The sequence below is a fragment of the Lichenostomus cassidix genome, chromosome 3 (assembly GCF_008360975.1).
Source record: "Lichenostomus cassidix isolate B80296 chromosome 3, HeHo_3.0, whole genome shotgun sequence".
Classification (NCBI taxonomy): domain Eukaryota; kingdom Metazoa; phylum Chordata; class Aves; order Passeriformes; family Meliphagidae; genus Lichenostomus; species Lichenostomus cassidix.
Window position 1 is genome coordinate 61320876 of NC_139483.1, and position 11341 is coordinate 61332216.

Consider the following 11341-nt stretch of genomic DNA (forward strand, 5'->3'; position numbering starts at 1 on the left):
GATTTTCTTCACCCAGAATTCCGACCAATCACTTCAACAGTGAGACTGAACTACCTCTGTGTATGTGCTATGCCATTGGATGGGTACCCCAGACAATGTGAGAACTCTTCCAGCAACTGCACCCTCAGGAACTCAGTAGCTGCTTCATGGATCAACCTTAATTCTACCTCTATCAGTGAAGCACCAGTCAGATGGGGACCCCACAGCATATACCTCACCCCCACTATGGACACATCTCTTGTCACTTCCTTTGGCCTCAGCAGACTGACCTGACTGCCAGTATTTTAGAAAATCCAGTGTTATTCCCTTTTCCTTAGTGCAACCAGAGGCTTTTGCAGTCAAGAATGAACAGAACAAACAGCATGAGGTTCTCTGACAAGGTATACAATAAGGCACACAAAGGTATTTGCAATTTGAGTAAGAATGAAGCGCTCTTTCAAAAGATGTCATCCAAGACTGTATGATGCAAAATCACATAGTGATTTTATTAATCACTCTGTCAGCATAACTGACACAGGAACTACCAGAATTCATTACACACTTTTGCAAAATTTACATTTGTCTTATTTAGAAAGTGGCAAAGTAATCTTAGCTTGAAAATGTGGGACTGGAAGGTTGCCTAACAGTTTGTAAAGTCAGATGAAAATACATTCCAGCAATTACTTTTTTCTCCAAAAGTTAATTATGTAATTAGAAGTTTAACAGCTTAAATTCATGTTTGTTTCATATTCTAAAGAACCACATCTCATATATTGAAGAAAATCTCATACCAGAGACTACAAGTACACATGAGAAATTACTCCTCTTGCTTCCCAATCACCATCGCTCTCACTAGTCAAACCTTCTTCATTTACGACAGCATTATCAGCTTAGATATTATGCATTTTTCACTCCAAGAGTGTTGATTTATGAGGAAAAGTTGGGCTCCTGACATGGTTTCTGCTCCACTAGCCACATCTTTCTTCCATTCATTAGCTGGTAACCTAGGGAGGATGTCAGACTTCACTTGAAACAGAACCAGGATATTTACAACACACACCTCACCTGATGTGCCTATGTACAGTTAAGTTCAGGAACTGCTTCAAACATGTCTCTGAGGTAGAAGAGCAATATCCAGAATAGGCTGACAAATGACAACACCACCTGACTTCAATCCACTTGATGATTTTTCCGTGTCAATGCAATAAAATGTTGTTTTAACTTGCTTTCATGCCAAATGATACCAAATGAATGAAGAGGTAGCCTGACACCCACTGAGCAGAACAAGGAACAGGGAAGAAAAAAAATGTTGCAAAAAGAAAAATGAGGCAGGACAGAAAAAAAGTAGGAGGCCTGAAGGAATGGGAAGGATCATAGTGGGAAGCAATGGCAAAAGTAGAAAAAGAAGAACAGATAGAGAGAGGTATGGAAAAGGGCTCAGATTATGTGGTCCAGATAGACTAAATTGATACTAGGAGAGAGAGGCATCATAGTTTATCATTTCTAATACTGAACCATATACTGGAGCAGAGCTCTTTGCCTTTTTATTTTAAGGGGCCCAAATTAGGAAAGCAAGTGAGTTAAGAGTAGGTGGGTTGCAAGGATACAACAGATGGGACGTGGACAAACCTAGTACAGAAGTGGGAAGGGAAAAATGACACCCTGTGCAGCACAGAGAGATGAAGGAGGGAGACATTTGCTGCAGCATGAGGCAGGATACATGGTCTGGATATTGTAAGTCTCATGATGCCACAGGAAATGCTGGTGTTGAAGTCCTGCTGTCGTCCAGCATTTTTGCTATACACTGAGCACTGTTCTAGACCCTGAAGATGCTGAAGCCTCAGGAAATTGAAATCATAATTAATAAGAAAGCCCATCCAGGAAATGGTAGCTTTCTTCCCCACCCCAAGTTTTCACTCAACCACTCGGTTCTTTAGGGACGTTATCAGGTTACTAATAGCAGATCATTTGACAGCCAGAAGAACAAACATAGCATGTCATCAGTGGCAAGAACTTGCTATTTTGAGCAACTATTTCTGGAGGTAGGACATTTTGTCAAAAGGATTCTTAACTGCCTGCTGAGAGCAGAAAATGCTGAAGACTTACAGCTCCAGAGTCAAGTTCCCTGTTTCCCAGGAAGCATCCTTTGGCTTGGGATGGACATCTCTGCAGGACCCAAAGTCAATGGAATCATACATCTTGCAAGTTTCAGTGCTCCTCAGCTGCCAGCACACAGCTGTGAAACTCATCCACAGAGTACTCTGCAGGCACCAGACACTACTAATGACTGACGTGAGGGAGGACAAACAGCACACAACAGCTACCAGAGACCCTGCAGACTCACTAACAGCTAACAGGGGTTGAAATGAAGGAATTTCACCTCAGTGGTCAGTGCATAACATGCAGTATGCACTTCTTAATAATAATTTTTTAAAAAGCTAAAAATTTGATAAGAGCGTTTGAAGAAAATGCACATGCAAATTTTAGAAAAATGTCATGAGGCAGCCTCTGCAGATTTCATTTTATGAGCTTATGATACACCATTAAGATTTGCATTATGATATTGTCTTTAATCATATGATCACGAAGTTCTCAGGACATATTTAAAGCATACTAAAGGTAGGTGGAAAAAAGTTGCATTTAAAAAAAAAATGAGAGCCAAAATAATCAGACAGAATTCTGGATTATTGCTTTAGAAGTCTGGGTTTTTTTTTTTGTATCCCTCTGTATCAGAGCTCTGGCTACCTTTTCAAGTCAGAATCTTGTTAGGGAAAAATTAAAGTAATAAAAAACCTAATTTTTTTTTGCACAGTTGAGCACTTGTTAGTAGTAAATTGGAAAGCCACCTTCAATAGAAGAGAAACTTGAGGAATCACTTTTTTCTTCTTTTTGTCCGGTGTGTTCTGCCATTTTTTAAGTCAGAGATGTAATTTATATGTAAATTTTTCCTGAATATCACTTCAACCATTGAAAAAAGTAAATATTTCAAGAACAGTATGTAATAATTTGGTAAGAATATCTAAGTAGTATTTAGAGAATAGTGGTAATTGAAAATAATACAATATTAATAAATTATAACTTTTACGGTATGTGCTACAATTTCCAGGTCAAAGTCAAGGAATAAATGAAAAACTGAAAATATTTGAAGCTAAGCATACATTTAGGTGAAGCAAACATACATATCACCTAATATACATATTAGGTGAAGCAAAATAAAAGTACATATTAAAATTTATTCTACCAATTGCAATTTTGATGTTTAAATAAAGTCTGAGCACTATCCTCTGAGAGATTCCTTTAAATAGATGGACTGGATAGCCCAAAATAAAGGTGTTAACCCAAACTGCGCTTCACTACCAGAATAGCTACTGGTTTCATCACTGTTGCTCTAGATTAAACATGCCTGTATATTTTTTTCAAAGCTTAATACACCAGACAAAATTCACATATAGCTTAATAACAAGCATTTCCAAATAAGTTTGAATTGGAAAACATGGGTGATTCACTTTGATCATTCCAACAATATTTTTTTCTGCGCCTTGAAAATAATGTTGAAGAAAAAGCTTCTCAGATGAATGTTTTGCATTTAGAAATCAGTTGACACAATACTTCAGTACAATTATTTATTACAGCTTAATCAATGACAATGTTGCAACTTCATATTTTCAGTTCATATGAAATGCAGAGACTGCTGTCCTTTAAATATTGTAATGAGTTAGATTAGCATTGTAAAAGAGTCTGAAGATACAATGTACTTTAAGAGTATACATAAATAACAAGAGCAAGAGTGTTTGTGAGCAACAGACACCTATACTTTTCCAAATTTGCCCTGATAGGTTAAATAAAGTCGATTACAACATCATGTAGATGGTAGTAAAACAAAGCCATTTTACAATATCATAGAGCTTAGAGATAACAAGCTGGCCCGGGTCAACAGATTTCTAAAATGTGCAGGCATGGTAACTTGTTACCTCGACCTTTAGTTAAAGGATCACCACTTCAAAGCCAAGTCACCTTCTCAACTCTGTTTTGAATACCGCTATCATCTGAACTTCCATCTCAGCAGGCATCACTGGCAGCAAAAAGTATTTAAGAAAATTTTCAAATCTCTAAAAGCAGATCCTGAATACTTTTTTGTTTGCCATAAACCTTTTATGTACTAGGCTGCAAAAGATAAGGCAACATGAAAGGCAAAGGTTCCTTTTGCTTTCCAACCAGTTCTTGGAAGAGCCTTCAGAATTACAGCCACCTAAGGAAACAGCACCAGTGATTATCACTTCCAGCCTGTATCTATATTCCTCTGTGTGACTAGGAATGCTGTGAAGTTTATAACCATTGGTAATTTACTCCAACTGCATACCCTTGCATGCTGTCATAATCACTATGACAGCTTTGTCAGATGGAGATCTATGTTCTCCGATATTTTCATATGATGACTAGGAAAAAACATCTGTAGTCTAACTTCAGTACTGCCATAAAAATTAACAGGACAGATGTACCCAAATACTGAAAATATACCACGTCTTCTTTCATCATAACTATTTTTGTTTTCTTTAGACCCAGTGATAATCACTGTCTTGATTACGTGTCATAAAATGAAACTCGGCTTAACTGCTCTTGTGTCTGTGCTACATAAACTGAAGGAAAATATACTTTCAATATAACAGAATTTAGGCTTCAATACTTTCTTAAATTATTCTTTCCTCACACAAAAATTCTTACAACTAGTATCTATTGGCTTTGCATGGCAAGGGTTTGGCAGCAGAGAGCTGGAGGGATGGCTTCTGTGAAGAGCTACTAGAAGCTTCACCCAGATCCAAGAGAGCCAATTCCAGCTGGCTCCAAGAGAGACCTGCTACTGGCCAAGGCTGAGCCCCATCAGCAGCAGTGGTGGTGCCTCTGAGATACTGTACTTAAGAAGGAGAAAAATAAAAAAAAAAAAAACAAACACCTGAGGAACTTCAACTAGAGAAAGAAAGCAAATATGTGAGATCAACAACTCTGCAGACCCCAAGATTCATGAAGAAGGGGCAGGAGGTGCTCTAGGCACCAGAACAGAGATTCCCCTGCAGCCCATGGTGCAAATCATGGTGAAGCAGCTGTGCCTCTTGCAGCACATGGAGGCCCACAGGGGAGCAGAGATCCCCCTGCAGCCCACGTAGGATCCCACTCCACAGCAGCATCCGAAGGAGGCTGTGACCCTGTGAAAACCCTGTCCTAGGTTGCAATATAGATGTATTTAGTATTCTATTACCACCAGCTGTGGGGCATTAGCTGTTATCTCCTGCTATGACCCACCCCTGATAACAGTCAATGGGCCATCAAGAACCAACCACCTGACTCATGGACTTATCCTATTGTGAGATGCTCCACCCAGGAGGGAGGAGCCAAGCATTCCCACCTGGATATAACTTGGCTTTGGAACTGCCCAAAGCAGCCCTGTCTACTAGATTCCCAGAGGAGAAGAGCTACCACTGGACCTCCAGGTGGAAACCAGACCTTCCACAGGATCACCATGTTAACTGAACTACCTCACTTGGACTGCTACCACCACCCTAACAGGGTGTCAGGTTATATCCAACTCTGTCAATGTTTTTTTCTTGTATTATTGCACTTATTTTTAATTTTCATATTAAAACTATAATCCTGACTTGTGATCTCCCACTGGTTTGTTTTAAAACTAACAAAAACCCTCACTGGAGTAGGCTCCTGGCAGGACCTGTCCACCCATGGAGAGAGGAGCCCACACCAGAGCAGGTTTTATGGAAGGACTTGTGACCCTGTAGGGGACACCTGCTGGAGTAGGGGGGCCTGAAGTCCTAAAAGACAATGTCCCATAGAAGGGACCCAGTGGCACAGCCTGTGAAGAACTGCAGCCCATAGGAAGGACTCACACTGGAGAAGTTGGTGGAGGACTGTCTCCCATGGGAGTGTGAGGAATCATCTTCCTGTAGAGGAAGGATCAGCAGAGACAACGTGTGATGAATTGAATGCCGTGCTGCAACAGTGAGGGAGGAAGTAGAGAACTTAGAGTCTTGGAAGAAGGGTTTTTGTGGTTTACTTTTTATTTCTAATTGTTCTACTCTGATTTGATTGGTTATAAATTTAACTAATGTACCCAGGTCAGTCTTTTTTGCTCATGACAGTAACTGGTGAGTGATCTCATCCTGTCCTGATCTCGACTGACAAGCCTTTTGCTCTATTTTCTCTCCCCTGTCCAGGGAAGGATGGAGTGATAGAGATGCTTTGGTGGGCAGCTTACATCCAGCCAAGGTTAACCCACCTCATATTATTACTTATCAGAGCTCCTTATAGAGAGAATAACTTGCTCATGAGTAAACATTCATATAAGGAAGTATTTTAAAGATATACATCTTAGTATGATGAGATAGCCTGTATCATGCATATAATTACCCATCTGTTTCTACAAATTACATTTAACGTAATATTTAATCCCTTCATACAGAATAGAAAATCATGCTTTAAAATTTTACTGGAAGATGGTATGGAAGAAAAAAAGGAAGAAATTAAAGAGTAGTCAAGAAACTGTTTTCTACTATATTTCTTTCCTTTTTTTGGACAATATTTACAAAATGCTAATAAAGGTGAGCAATGGGAGTTAAAAAAAATCAAAACTGGAAAAGATCCCTGATTGAGCTGTTTGCCAAATGGTGCAGTTTACGCTTTACAAATGCCAGACATCATCTTCTGATTAATTTTATTTGTATAATAAGAAAAATAAAACTAAGACAAGGAAATGAAAATAAAACAGAGAAGACTACAGGAATTATAGCAAGCAGCATATTTCCAATGAAGTAATCATACTTTTTATTACTGGCAGTTTGGATAAAAAACTGAGGCAAGACAGCAAAGCTACTACACTAATGTTTTTGCCAATGAAAATAAAACCATAATGGTGGCTACCAATAATTTTCTTGAATCACTTGGCAGCTTCATGAACTGTTACTCTGGCAATTGCAACAGAGACCCCATAGGGTAAGACTTTCAAAGCTGCCAGAAAGGCATTTGGATGTCCATTTTATATTTAAATTTTAGCAGATTTGGGTGACAGAAAACGGGGGCAGCTTTCAAAAACTTGAGTCTTGCTTTCACAAACTCACAATTGGTCTGTTCAAAGCACACTGGCTTGGATTAAGACACTGGAAACATGAAGATCACTGGCCTTTGATAAGCCCAGAAAGCACAACACCCATCTGAGAGTTTCATAACACTACTTAGGAAGACTGTAGGTCATAAAGAAATACATTTTAACTGCAAGGGTTTGGGTTTTTTCTTGTTGTGTTGGTGTTGTTTTGGGTTTTTTCCCTTGCCTGGAAGACAGCAGTAAGTTTAGAACAAAGTAATCAGATGGATAAGCAACAAATAAACTGTATCAATTTTTTTCCTCACAGATTCAAAGAAAAGTGCAGCTAAAGAGAAGGACAGATGAGGAAATTCACTATTCAGTTCTGTCTGTGGGACACCAGAGATAGAATCATAGAATATCTCGGTTGGAGAATCCACAAGAATCGTGTAAAACATGGGACAATGTCCAGCAAAAACATCATTCTGCGCAAAACATTGTACAGGCACATTTAAAAGAGCACCCAGAAAACATTACTCTAAAAAATAATAAATCTTAATTCAAACATCAGAGTATTTTCATCAGTTCTGGAGACATTGCTGTAAGGAGCTATTCAGAGAAATAAAACATCCAGAGAGGGATACTCAAAGGCAAAAGACCACAATCCGGCGAGGAATGACAGTGCTTTGGATGCTGCCACAGGCCCCTCCCATGTGGCATCCCACCTTTGAAGGACTCACAGTCCATGGCAGGTGACACACTCACAGCATTGCCCTGCACAAAAGCAAACTTAAGATATTTTCCCCTGTAAAGCTTTTTTTAGATAACTACTGATAGCAAGAGAAACAACCATAATTTACAGTGTAAGGGGAAAAAAAGAAAGAAAGAAAGAAAAGTTATGCTTTATCTTTCTACCTTAATCTTGCCTTTCCTGATATAGCAACTTGGTGTTGTAGTAACAGTATGCCTTTATAAGGGATCTTCTAGGGACTTAATATTTTAGCGAGACCTTTTGTCTCATAAAGAGACTTTAGTACTGGAGCCGGAATCTACTGTTTTTGGTAACACAGATGATTAATGTACCTAATCTTTGAACCAATTCACCAAAGAAGAAATTTAAAAAGCTCCATCCTGAAAGGAAAAACATCAAGGGTTAAGGACTCAGATCCAGTTCCCACTCAGCCATGACTGTGGGTGAATGACTAAGATTATTTCTACCTGACTCTATACCACACTAAATAAATTCCCAGTAGAGATCTGCTTTTAATATTGTTTATGCATCTTATAACTCTATCACAGAAAATGAGTAGAGTGGTCCAGAGAACTGAGTCCAGGTACATTTCTTTAGGGAATTCTTCTATTTTACATAGAGAGAGCTCAGGCATTTTCTTTCTTTCTCTGTCTCTGGTCCAGACTGAGCAAGAGCTGGATAAATGTTCCAATTGCTCCTGGGCTGCTGGCAAGGGTACTCTCTCTGAAAAGGGCTGAGAAATGAAGGCTTCAGCCCCTCTTCTCAAGAGGACAAACAAATGGATGCTTTTTTCTTGTGCATGCCAACTACCAAGTCACTTACTACTTGAAAACTGGGCAGCACTACAGCTACCACTACTCCTGCTCCAGACACACCACGGCAGAAAGCACCAAGTCTCATCTTGGGGATAAAAGAGCAACCTCAGTTCCTGCCTCAAGCACAGGCTGCAAGTGTGGATCTTAACGCCATGTAGGCATCTAACGTGTGCAGTAGGTGGTCACTTAAACCCAGCCAGGAAGGGGAATGAGATACCTTCCACACCCTCAGAATGACCCAGTACTTCTGCCTGCTCTGCATGCCCTGGTCACAGCAGACTAACCAAGCAAGCAGCCTACGTTAGAACCTGAAGCAAATCCATGGAACTAATCTAAACAGCTTTCACTGTACTATTTCTTAGCTTACTAAGTAGCTAAAGCAGGAAAGTATCCAATCTTTAGGCCCGAGTAGAAGCTAAAATAAATAAGGACAAGCACAGGAAAGATGATTAAGGGAAAATGATCTAACCTAGACACATCAATATGATACCAGTAAAGCTTCAAGGGAGTTTAGTACATACTTAAATTTTGATCACATTTTATGGAGCTGATTGATAAAACTCCAGGAAACAAACACAAATATATTTAAAGGAGTACTAAAATCGAGTTAGTCATATTAAAAGCCCAGATTGGCAAGCATTAACCCACCACAAAATCAAAGTAACATTAATTATTATACATTTGGCATCTACAAAGCATGTAATGTTTGACAAAAAGTGAAAGGAAAAATGGAAAAGGAAAATTCTTTTATGTTTTCCTAAGCTAAGTGAGTGAAAAAGCAAAAAAAAAAGCAAGTTTCATAAGTAGAATAACCCTGCAAACTATTACCTTGTCTTAGCCAAATGTCACTGTGGGTAGTCTTAAAAATACCATAGTTGCCCAACTGTAATGCATTCTTTCCTCTGTCATGTGTCTTGTTAGTGTGGGCTTTAAAAATCAACATTTATACAATTTTTGAATAAAAGTGTTTTACTGACATTACACAGGGTGCTCAATTTATGTTGATTCCTTTACTGTAAAATCTGAGCTGAAGCTTAAATTTTAGTAGACTTTCTAAATATGTTCAATATAACCCATAGACTTTATCACAACTTCTATACTACCAGGCTAAAAATATTTCCAACGTTTTTTTTGGTTTCTTGTTTTTTTTTTTTTTACAAAATGAACTTAAAATGTGTGTGCTTGCTGATAGGGCACATAAGCTAAAAGCATGGGTTTTTTCCACCCCCACTGCTCAAATGCCTGAACTGATTTCTCTGCTAGGTGAGTAAGCCATGGGTGATTGGAATGAACAGAAATGTAGGGTATTTCTCCACAAAAAGGAACACAGCTTCTGATGGTCAGCAATACTGGTTACTGGCATAATAAAGCCAACTCTGTGGGCATGCAACAGCTTGTCCATCCCTGTATGAACAAACCTCTACGTTCCCCAGACTCCTAATTCCTCTAAAGAATGTCCAGAGATCTCTCCTCAGCAAGATCCAGCAGCAGAGGCGCTCTATCTGCATTTGCTCCTGGAGATTACACCATCTCTGAAGAGCAGTTCTGTATTTCTGTGTTCCCAGAAAGGCCCTGAGTCTTGACACCTTCACTCATTACCCACGTTACTTTTTTTTTCCTTCTGCTCTCCTTCCTTTTCCTCCCAAGTTAGCAGTCTAGCACTGATAATAATAGGAAGTGGCTGAATGAAGGACCTTTCCTATTTAATTCAATGACATAAATACGAAACATTTATCATTAACTCGTAGGTCTGCTAAAGACAAATTCACCCATGACACATGCAAGATAAATTCGTATCTCTTTCTAATAGACTTCCATTAGTATCAGACTTATCATCCATCCGCCTAGAGTCTTGAGTACCACCCATGCAGCGTAGGAGATTATGATTCTATACAATTCAACAGGATTCTATTTTAAAAACCCACAGCACACACATTCAGAGCTGTGACTTCATTCAGGCATATTTTCTTAAGCTGCTGTCTCCTCTGTTGCAACACTGAGCTGAAAATGGGTATGTAATCCATTGCTTATATGCACCCTCTATTCAACATATTAAGACTCTGCCTGTGCCTAAGCTTCATCTACTTTTCCCCAGTAGCCAAATTTGCCAGCTCAAGTTGTAAATTTCTTTGAGTTTTTCTTTGAAAGTCCCCAATTCTGTGACACATTTAGTGTCATCATGTATGCACTGCAGTACACCTGCAGTACCTGACACATCAGTGCTTAAAATATGAATTTAATGTCAAGTATGACATCTTCACAAATCACTGAGACACATTTTTTCCTGTTAGATAAACACATAAACATACACTTCCTGTATAAATATATATATATATACATACATTGAATAAATATTTCAAATTTACTTCCTTTCTTCAACCTCTTTATCTCATCTGAACCACGAATCCCTGAAAAGCTGTTGTCCTTTTTGATTATATGAGTACAAAAAGAGGTTGGTCTAGGGGAAAGAAACCCCTCTGAGAACAAATTCCCAAAATTAAAAATTAGTTCCATCGATGATATATTTTCTTTCTTTTCTCTTCCCTCTATCTCTTCTCCCCACTCTTTCATCCCCACATCTCATGGTAGCTGTTACCACAGCAGAGACCAGTTCTTATTTTCCTTTGCACTTCTTGACCTTAATAAGTCTTACTGTAATTTCATTCACTTATCAATGGATTTTCTTTAACTAAAGATGCATTTCTTCAAGAT

General features: G+C 38.8%; 1 protein-coding gene across 2 annotated transcripts in view; it reads right to left on the reverse strand.

The window, feature by feature from the left end:
• NKAIN2 (sodium/potassium transporting ATPase interacting 2) overlaps positions 1–11341 on the reverse strand; it is a 526214-nt gene that overhangs the window by 499582 nt on the left and 15291 nt on the right. The gene's annotated exons all lie outside the window — the stretch shown is intronic.